Consider the following 10,970-nt stretch of genomic DNA (forward strand, 5'->3'; position numbering starts at 1 on the left):
AGTCTTCTCGGTGTGTCTTTCGTGTGCCGTAATCAAGGGCATTCGGTTTTCACACGCGTTTAACCTCGGGGTGTGTTGGGCCTGTATTTGATTGTTCTCAAATGTGTTTTGGACAGAACTTGGTTTTGTCCTTACTGACTTCGTGTGCTGCCGAAGTGCTTGAATGGAATGGACCCTTCTTCGTTTCGGAGAAGTGGCTTTTTCTGGAGGCAGAGAGGGGGAGGGCTCAGGGATAGCGTGGGGACAGCATCTGGGGGTGGGCTGCTTCTGGAAGGAGGGATGCCGAGAGAAGAGAGGCACAGGTTGGTTTCCATTTCTGAAAGATTCTGCAGGCCGGAGGGGGTTGATAGTGCAGAGCATTGGGTCATCCCTGTGCAAGCACATTTTTGGCTCTGTGGGTATAAGCACAGATTGCCACCCCTGTGCTCTTTCACATTGTTTGCGGGAAGATGACAGGAAAGGAATTGCACCCTCTGCAAATAAATTGTAAAATGCCTATCCAGTGTACTGGGAGAAGAGCTGAGCTTAGACAGCACAACATGGAAAAAGAAAACAGGATGGATGCACAAAAATGTGCCTTTCCAAACACTTGATTTCTAACTAAAAGCTGCAGGCTGTTACAATATCACCTCAGTAGAGGTAATGAAGTTTGGGACAGAAAGCAAGTGAACCAAACTCTTCCTACCCTTGCAAATGCTAAAGAGTTAGTCAGAGGGAAATTGTGAAAATAGTGGTAAAGGGCTGAGGACTTTCCATGTTGATTAACATTTATATAAGCAAAGACAATTAGGAATGCATGCTGAGTATTAGGAAACTTAATTCTCTGGTAATTATAGCAGAATGGGAGAAAGATGAATAGAAGGAATGTATAAAATCAGGACCAGATAGGATGTAGGTAGTGCTGGCAGTTTTTTTTATGGTAAGGGGTCCAGCTGGAGGGCTGGTGCCTGTTTCCTTACGATTTTGCTTTTTACAGTCATTTTGACCCTGCTCTGACTTTTTTGTGCCTGAACAGACTGAAATGAAGGGCAATCTGAAATCACCAGCCTCCTTCTCTCTGCTGTAATGTCTAGAAGGGCTTCTCCCCCTCAGGGACGGTTGCTGCTGGTTGTAGCTGGGTACTGGCTGCCTGCCTTCCCCACCTCTTCCTCAGACTGGGTCAGCCCTATCATCCAAGGTGGAGGAAGGAGAGGCAGGCATGTCACACCTGCCTCCCTCATGTTTCCTTGGCTTTCCTCTGCTCCCATGTGCAGGCTTGCCTGCCTGCAGACTTCTACTTGCTATATCCAGTACGTGTGCATTGCTGTCAACAGGAGAAATGCTGTAGGACCTTGAACTGGTGGGCAAGGGGTCCTTGGCTATTTCAGCATCCAAGTCTACTCTAGTACTGTCACCAAATAGGTGGGCGTATGTATATGAATATATTTGGCTTAGGAAGTTATTGCTGCTTGCATTTTGTTAACCTTTTCAGATGTAAAAGGCTGACTGGGATAGTTTGTGTCTGCCAAGTGTCTTGGTTCATAATTGGGTCTTACTGGTGTAGCACAAATTATAAATTGTATGCTACAAATTCCCCATCAGAGGCAGAAAGCAGTGCAGTTTTCCTCCTGGTGCCCCATCTACACAGAAGACGAATCAGCTCAATGATAGAGTACATCCAGAAATTACTGAAAAATCTGGTGTTCCTGATAGCTTTGAGACTTTCCACCTCTACCTCCTGCACCCTCTTGCAAGCACTCCTCCCCTTGTGTCTTCATGACTGCGATTACCTCCTTTTCCTGGCTTGCGCAGAGGAAATCCTGTTACGGCATAGTCGATCCACGGCGCTGCTGCAAAAACCCACCTCTTAGCCTGCCGCTTCGGCTGCATCTCCCCTCTTTGTCAGTCCTTCTGCCGCTCGCCCTTCTCCCCTCCATTGGACACGTCAGTCGCAAGCTTCACTTTCAAGTGTCCTCGATAGTCTCCCCGTACATGATGTACCACCTTTCCTGCTTTACCAGGATGTACTCCTGAGCGTTGATCAGCCCGTGCTCTCAGCGTCTGTCTCCCTCAGGCTATCACCTTTGTATTTCCCTGAGCTTTGCCTTGCGCTTACTTGTAGCTTCATATGGGCACCTTGTCTATCATTTCATTAACTTCCTTGATAAGTCCCAGCACGTTCGTTTTTGCTTCGTTTGCCTTCAGCGGCTGTCTGGTGAGATGCTGAGACAAGCCCTCACCCGTGCTGCCTCCATCCCTGTTCACTGGAATTAGTCTGGCTCTGGATTTGAGCACAACAGTGTCCTCTAAATCTAGGACACCTGAGAGGCAATGCTGCAGAGATCACTCTATCTAGCACCAGCAGAAGCTCTCCCTCCATAGTGTGTTATCCTCACTTGCTCTTTTTGACATTTCAGGTGCAACCCTGCCCCCTTATGCTTACCCGTTACAGCGTGGTTCACTACAACTCCCTTTCCAATAGTGTTGTATCTTTGCATAAGTTACTGCAGACCGTTCTGCAAACGGTGACAATATGAAAATATTATGCACACAAATAGAGATACGATAATGCCACTGTCTTTTTGTCAAGGGAGGGCATGCAGCCTGCGTTGGTAAAATAAGGAATGGTGTGAGAATGGAGACCTTTTCTCTTACACCATCGAGGGGAAACAGAATCGAAGGAGAAGGCTGTTTTCTTATGTCTCTTGGTAAAGCAGGCTGAGGCATCTGAGTTGGGGAGCGGAGTTACAGCGAGCGGAGTTACTGTGATAGCACATCTGTGCCTAAAATTCCCTTGACATTTAAATTCACCGTACATAGTTGGTATTGAACCTGCTTTTTTGGGGAGAAAAAATTCTGAAACAAAATGATGCATTAACAGAGGTTTCTGTTGAATCAAGTGTACAAAATTCTGTCCTAGCTTTATGTTGTGTCAGGATTTCTAAGGCGGCTAAAATGAAATCTGCTTGACATTTTTGTATTTGATATGGAGCATATACTTTGTTTTTATAAAATATATAGAACCCAGTGTGTCGGCTGAACTTTACCATAGGAAAGTGTTTTCTTACTACTCTCGACTCCACTAACTGGGTCACAACTTCATTAGTTAAGGACTAATAACCCCCTTGACGAGCAAAGTTAAGGGCCACTTACTGTTCAGCAGAGCCCCTTGCTGAAGTCTGCAGGGAGGGCTCCCGAGACCTGCTGGCATGATGTGCCCATGGTGGGTGGACGTGCCCCCCCGGAGTACCAGAGACACGGTCTCTCAGCCACGCTCGTGTGTGCAGCCATCTCCTCTGGCATCAGGCAGGGTGCTGTGCCACAGCACTGGAGGGGACAATAGAGACCTTAAATCCATTCACTTCCAGATTTAGCCACATTTTGTCCTAAAACTGTATTCCTGGTAGATGTAGGAACTAATGCCTGGTATTTCTGAGGGGTTTTCCTCCTTTACCTGGAGGGATGCTGAACCTGAGGGTCTGAGTCCTGCAAGCTGTTAGCTTCACAGGTGAGTGTGATGGAGAATGAAAGCAGGCTTTGATAACAGGGACTGTTTGCCCTGGGTCTTGGTATTTTATCTGGTAGCTTTTGCTCTGAGTAAATGACACGGAGGAGCTGGAGCACTGCTCCTTGAGTAGTGCATGCAGCTTCAGGGTGAGCAAATGGAGTGCACAGCCCCCTGCTCCACCGGCCATTTGGCCCCAAGCGTGGAGCCCAGTGCCCATCTGCTTGTGTCGAATACAACAGCTGGTTACCAGGAGCCCACGTTAAGAGTCAGGCACACCTAACAAAACTTAATTAACTTCTCTTTGTTCTGAGATCTGCATCATCACCACCCTACACACGCTGGGTGGCATCTTCTTCCGAGAGGCTTCTCAGCGTCGGTGGGATGCTCCGCATGGACACTTGCAGCCTTGGCAAGGAGGGGTAGCAGCAGCAGCATGATTCAGCTATGAAAGGAGATGGCCAGACAGAAGCAGATGAAATATTTTCATGTACTTGTTGCACCGAGGGCAACAGGCTTTAACTGATTCTTTTTTTTTTTTTCCTTTTGTTCTTTTTGCCTGGTGAAAACGTACATTTTTAATTAAGCAGCCATTCCACCCTTCACTAAATTTCTCTTCAAACAAAATTTTTGAATTTGGGCTTGCAAGAAATCAAACAAGAAGCCATTCCACAAAATACAGAGATTAAGGAATCCTGATATCTGCCGGTTCCTCCCTCTTCCCTGGCTAACCTCACCCTGGACCCCTTTCCATCCTGCTGTCTCTGGGCACCCACGGTCTGCTACTTTGGCAGTGACATCTTAGTGGCTGTGTTTGACTGTAGAAGTCAATTACCGAGACCTAAAGCTATTAGGGCGAACCAAATGGCTGTGTGAACCTTCCTGTCTCCTCTTCCTGATCATCTGCTGTCATTAAACTTTAGGAAGCTCGACTGTCTTTGAGGTATCTGCCTGAGGTTGAATTTGTCTGAAAGTCGCCAACAGGAACAGAAGTTATTCAGAGTGGGAATAAAGGGAATATAAAGGGAATAAAGCTGGAACTGGACACTAAGCAACCAAATATGACCTGTCACTGTGGTCAAGGAAGAGTGGGCTTTTGAGTTTCTTTTTTTCTTTTTCCACACTTCTCCCCCCCCCCCCCCCATTTTTCACAGGAAACTTTCAACAAAAGTGGGAAATAAATATTTTTAGCAAACCAACACAGGAAGGAGACTGATTTCCCCAGCGACCTCGTGTCCTTTGGGTGAGATTCAGACTCACACTCCCATGGGAAGCAGGACCAGGAGGGCCCCATTTCCCCATCTGAGGTTCCAGATGTACAATGATGAGACTCTTTTCCCTATTCACATCCTGAGAGACACAGGGAGCAGACAGGTCCTTGCTCCCTGCGTATCTTAGTGGCGATGGGAGTGAATACAGTGTTTGGGCCAAATCCAGCTATGCCAGAACATGATCAGTGCGAGCCTCTGCTGTGGGCTAGTGCCGCAGCTGAGACCGTGAAAATAGCTGTGAAGGGCATTAGACAGGTGCAAAAACGAATGATGGGCAGTGGGATGCAACTGTGTATGCCAAGAGGTCTCTGTAGATAAGCTTCTTGATGTTCTGGTACAGATATTTCTGTGTTCTTCAAAGGTAATTAAAAGCTCAGACCTCTCCATCTCACTGTGTATGCTTTCCATTTGAATATGAATGCACGCATTTAAAGAGCCTTGAGGATGTATTGTGTTTTGCACTGCATCTCTGGCATGTTTAATCAGCTCAAGATTTAGTAGGCTCTGTTCCCTTTGCCTTGCCTGGGATTGGGGCGTTGTATTGAATGAAGGGCTAGATGGGCAAGAGCAGTGCTCTCTGTATCTCTGGGGAGAGGGACTAAAGAAGATCCCGAGGAAACAAAAGAGAGCTGGAAAAGAAGCAAAATCATTTATCTTTGTCTTGTTTGAAGATAAAGTCCCTGTTGCAGAGATTCGTGCCTCTTGCCCTGAAGGGAGCCAGGGAGAGAAACAAAGAGGAGGGAAAGGGTCTCGATACGAGCAGACAAAACTGAGGGGCGTAGGATCGTGCTCTTTGTTACATGAAGCAAATTTGCCAGAGGAGAGGTACAGAGGTGCTGTTGCATCCCCCTCTTCATCCTAGTACCACCACCTGCCACAGCCTACGTGCTTCTGGGCAAGGCAATGGCGTGCATGCCCTCGCATCCAGAGGATGTGCTGGGTCCATCCCTGGGGAAGTTGACCTCGCAGTTCACCTGCAGCCTCCCACCTCTCCTTTTGCAGAGGGAGGTGGTCAGAAAGCTGTCTGACTCCCTTGGGGTGGAACATTAGTATAATCAATGGTATCAAAACGTTTGGATTTCAACAATGCTGACTTTTAACAGCTGCACTAGATTATTTTCTTTACTGAACTTGGACAGGCTTAAACCATAAAGTGATTGAGTGATTGAAGGGATGAAAGCAACACAACAATGCATTAACATTCATCCCCAGAGATCTGCTTCTCTAATGCAGTTCAAACCAAATGTGCTGAAAGGGTAGAGTCTGAGATGTATAATGATCGTGCAAGCGTCTTTTCTTTCCCAGAGGGAAAGATCTTTTTTGAAAGTGTCCCTACTTTTGCTTTAATCTGCATCATCTGGGATTGTTTCTTCATATACGATCGACTTAATTTGCTTTATTAAAGACAGTTCGGGGGGCATGTTTTAATTTTAGGCATTGAACAAATGTAGCACACAAAAATCTTCTAGCTATCCTTGTGCATGTACATTATTTAGTTTGGGGATTTCAGGTAAGTGAAATTAAAGTGCAGATTGTCTGAAATAAAGAGAATAAATAAATAATGATGTGTAATCCAGAAAGACCTGATTCCTGGCAGGAGTCTTTAGGGGATAATGTGAAATGAACTGGAATGCAGATCCAGGGCTTCAGTGCTTGAAGTAGTGCCAGGGGACAGCAGGTTGTCTTGGTCCTGGAGCACTCTGCAAAAGAAGAGGAGAAAGGTGTTATCAAGGCACGGCTATAAAGCAGAGAGCAAGAGATAAGCATGGTTTTTATATTATACATGCAGTGCTGTAACTGGACAGTAGAAGGATGCGGCTAGCAGGAATAAAACACAAGCCAAGATTCCAGTTGCTTTGTTTTCTTCTGAAATTTCTGGCACCGAGAGCAGTCAAAATTCATCACTTTTTAGTCCCTGTTTTTTTATTAATGTAGTTATTACTAAACTCTTCAGCTTTGATTTGCTTTTTTATAGGGGCTTTTCTCAGCATGCAGTCCCTTTAGCTTTGGGCGTGATAACTAACCACATCCTGCACATTGGACAGTTGGCTTGCATCCCCGTCTCTTCCTGCTTGTAAGTATTTTATTCATTCTCTTTGCTTGTTTTTCTCCTACTTTTAAGGAGCAGATTGAACTGACAGGCTCTGGATCTGATCCCAGGTCATGATGTCTTTGCTTTACGTTGGTATAAATAACTCTATATATATAAGCGTTTGATCCTATCTGAATTAATCTAAGTATGCTTATGGCTCTGAGACTTTCCTTTTCCCAGCCCCACACAAAACCCCAATAACTTGATTTTAACCTGCAACCAAGCCATCTGGGCACTTGTCATCTTAGATTTTAAGAGTCATAAATTTAAATCATATTAAATAATAATAAAAAATGAAATTAGATCATAAATTAAAAGGGAGACTTTGCATGTGGCAGGAAATAGTTTTTTCCTTTTCCTTGTGTGCACTTTTTTATTGAGTCAGTTGGTGACTGATCCTGTTTCCCAGGCAGAGTGGTAAAGGGATTCTCTGCTCCTGGAGGGTCCATCTGTATCAGGAAAAAGAAGCGTCGTACTTACTTGTGGCCTTTCAATTGCCAAAGGCATTTGTGCAAGAACAAGAAGTATTAAGGATCTTATCCTTGCTAAATTCCAAGTGAGCAGTCATTCTTTGCCTTTCCTACCTAATCTTTCTACATTTTCAACAGAACAAAATGTTGCTCACTTCTTTTCTGCCTAGAGCTGTGGTCTAATTTAGTTGCATGATGTTAAATTGCTACGTTTTTCCAGTCTAGAGCAAATTGCCTTTCAAGGCTGAAGGGTTCCCTGTATGTAAAGTCCTTTAGTATGAGCATGTAAACATATTTTTAATGGCATTAAATGCTTTGTGTTATGTGTTAGCTGGAAGGACCATATGCAGTGATAAAGTCCTATATGCTAAAGGAAATAAATGCAGAAAACTAAGGCAGTGAGGGGGAAGATGAAAGAATTAAACCAGAAGCTCGCGGGCCTTCATACATGTATCGAAGTAGCAAAGGTCAAGAGAAATCTTAATCTTTTTAACAGATCTAGTGAAAATGTGCTTCCAGCTTTTGGAATTAATCACTGTGACAAACAGGACTTGGTGGGGGCCTGACACACCTTTAGGGGTGAAGAGGTTTCAAGGGATGAGGAGGTTTCATCCTGGAACAGGCATCACCATATTGCCTGGGCTCTCTTCTTCCTGCCCTGATGCTGAACGAAGGAGAGGTGGTTCTGGTTTCAGCTCATGAGGGGATGATACCACTCCTGGCTTTAACTTTCCAAAAGGGCAAAAGAGAGCAGAGAACACACTTGTGAGTCCTTTCACAGAGATAATCAGTGTCATCTTTAATGAATGTCCTCTGCCTCCATTCTCCTACTCAAAACAAAGAGCTGTCTGCCTCGTAGAGAGCAAGCAATTTTTGCACAGACCGCAAGTACCATCTTGCAACTCATCTCCCTTCCTAGCCATTTCCTAGCCAGATTAATGGCCAATAATTTCACTGCTATCTAGAATCTGCTAATCACCAGATCCTCCTTCTCAGGGTGATGGCCCCAAGTCATCCCTTGTGGGCACGTTGTTCTAGTAGTGTAGGGGTGTGCTTCTTTGACCCTCATCTCCGTGTCCCTTGGGACACACATGTGTGCAACTGGATCTGCAGGAGGACAGTGTGTGCAGAGATAATGAAGTCTGGTGGCCAGAGGCCTTCTGCCAGGATGCATGGACATCTCACATGGGCAAGCTTCTTCAGCTGTCCTACACTGGGTCAGCAAGCGACTCCCTGCCCTCCACAGAGCCCTCCATTTTGAAGAATATGGTAGAAATCTCATCCTTCTGTTGCACTCATCCTCTGCCTTTCTGTATACATTGGGCTGAAATCAGCCAAAAGGGTTTTAAGCTTTTAGGGAAGGCAGGCAGATACAATTAACAGCATATTGATGTCTGATGGGATGAGGGACCTCACTCTTCTAACTATGGTAAAGGCAAATTAAGCTCTTCTCTGTTAGGAGTTGTTTACAATAAGAGCTTTTTAGAATACCTCCTACCTGTAAAGAAAGAGTCGATGGGAGACTGTGACAAAAATGTTAGTTTATGTAGCATAAACCCACTGATTTTCTTTGATGTTAATTTTTCTCTCTGCGTAAACATTTTGAAGCCTCTGAAACAGCCAATGTATTTCTCAGCTTGTAGTACAAAAAGCCAGGAAGAACCAAGAAAATGAAGTGCTTATCTATGGCTGATAAACTCCTAAGAAAATGAATCTACCAGACTTATCTTTGCTTCCTGTTCCTCAATTTTTAGGGCCTCAGTGGTTGTGAGTATGCTCCATTAAATTATATTTCACTGAGCCTGGAGAAATAGAGTTGTTGCATCAAGATATGCAGAGAAATACAATACAGGGAACCGGATGGTAAAGGATTTATGACGTTGGGACTATGAAAAAGCCCTCTGTTTACTGCATGCCATCCTGGAGAGTGCTGCAGTCTCATTTAGCATTCACCTTGGACCGAACTGGGAGATGACTACCGTCTCAGCTATGCTCAAGATTAAATTACATATGTTACCTATAATTTGGCACCCAGAGCATATGCTAATTGATGAGGCCTCTGCTCCTGACCACGTTTCCATTTTCTGAAAAAATAGGTCTTATGACAGGTGCCGTCAAAGATGCAAAGAGTTGATAGCTTTGGCATGGCTACCCAGGTGTGATACTGCATGCTACCTGGGATTTACCTCTTCCCTAGCGATGGCTTGCTTAATCCCTCCCCTACCCAGTTTGCCCTGCTTTTTGTGAACGCAAATTTGCCTGTCTCCCACTTACGATGGGATAAAAAGAAAAGATTAAAAACTCCAAGTGAGCCTGCCTACAGTATATGCCACGTAGTCCCACCCTTGGAATAAGAGTGGTTGTTCTCACCTGTGAAAAGTGATTTACACGGAGGACGTGAGTGGCGGAGCAGTGCACAGCTGGAGGAAAATATTTAAATAGTGGTTCTGGTTGAAAAGCAAGGATGTACAAATGCCACCATGTGTTTAGCAGAGCCTTTCCTGGTGTGCCAGCCCTCATGTTTGGGGACTGAAGTAGCAGAACAAGCTTTTGCTCTCTTGTACATCTAAAACCAGCGGAGTGTGGAGGTGGAGTCTGTGCCTTCTTGGTACAGCGAGTTGTTTTACTGAAGTGCGTGAATCCATCTAAGCAGTCCGCTCATCAGAGCAGCAAGGCTGCGTAACAGCGGAGTAATAGCAGCGGGAAAACTCAGCCGGTGTCGGAAAGGCAGAGTGTGACCTGGGATTTTCAGCAGCGGGACTGGACTCAACGACTCAGGAAGCCCCCTCAAGCCATGCATCCCCGTCCTGGAACTGCAGAGGTGCCTCTGAGAAAGTAATCTGGATCCAGCTACACCACAAAATCTGAGTCCCCCAGCAGACAGGTCCCAGTTGCCCTGTCCCAAGAGTTTTCAGGACTAGTTATTTGGGAAGCCTTCTCCTGTCAGAGTTCCTCTCCATCTCCAGTCATTCAGCAATAGCACTTTAAATTAAGTCTTTGCCTTAAACAAAAACAACTTTCCAACAATAGACGAGGGAGAAGTAGGGACCACTACAAAATTTCAAAACTTTGGTTTCTTAATTGTATTTCTTGATGGGTTTATGGCTCTTGGAAAGACAACGGGTTTATTGCAGTCAGCCACTTTCAATTTTATCATTGTATTTTGAAGTCAGTGACAAAATGCCAAATCATTTTTTGGGGACCAGGTTTGAGCTTGTTGTTTTGATGATTTTCTACTTAGTTTTCACAACTGCACAAAACCAAAATTACCAAATAGGAAGGTGAAGCCGACATCTGGCTTTATTGGGGGTTATTCCTTTGGGAGGATTAACAAATAACCATAACAACTGGTTATGCCACTTACCTTCTTCTCCCAGCAGAAGCAAGAACCTGAGCGAAGCGGTAGCTGTGATGCACTAAATAAAACGTCTTGTGGATCCCCCTCTTGAAGGCTGGGAGGTCTGATTTGTGGTGTGGCTGAGGTCCGTGCAGCCCTAGGTCTGCGTAGCTGCCTCCCGGTCCGGAACGGTGTTTGCCCCCTGCCCCACGTCACTGGCTGGGCCAGCCTGGCTGCTCTCCGGCAGCATTGCCATGCTGGAACAGCACCAGGGAACACCATTAGGGATCAGGATCGGATCCATTTAATTTCCCTA

Source organism: Phaethon lepturus, unplaced genomic scaffold (genome assembly GCF_000687285.1).
Source record: "Phaethon lepturus isolate BGI_N335 unplaced genomic scaffold, ASM68728v1 scaffold14033, whole genome shotgun sequence".
Classification (NCBI taxonomy): domain Eukaryota; kingdom Metazoa; phylum Chordata; class Aves; order Phaethontiformes; family Phaethontidae; genus Phaethon; species Phaethon lepturus.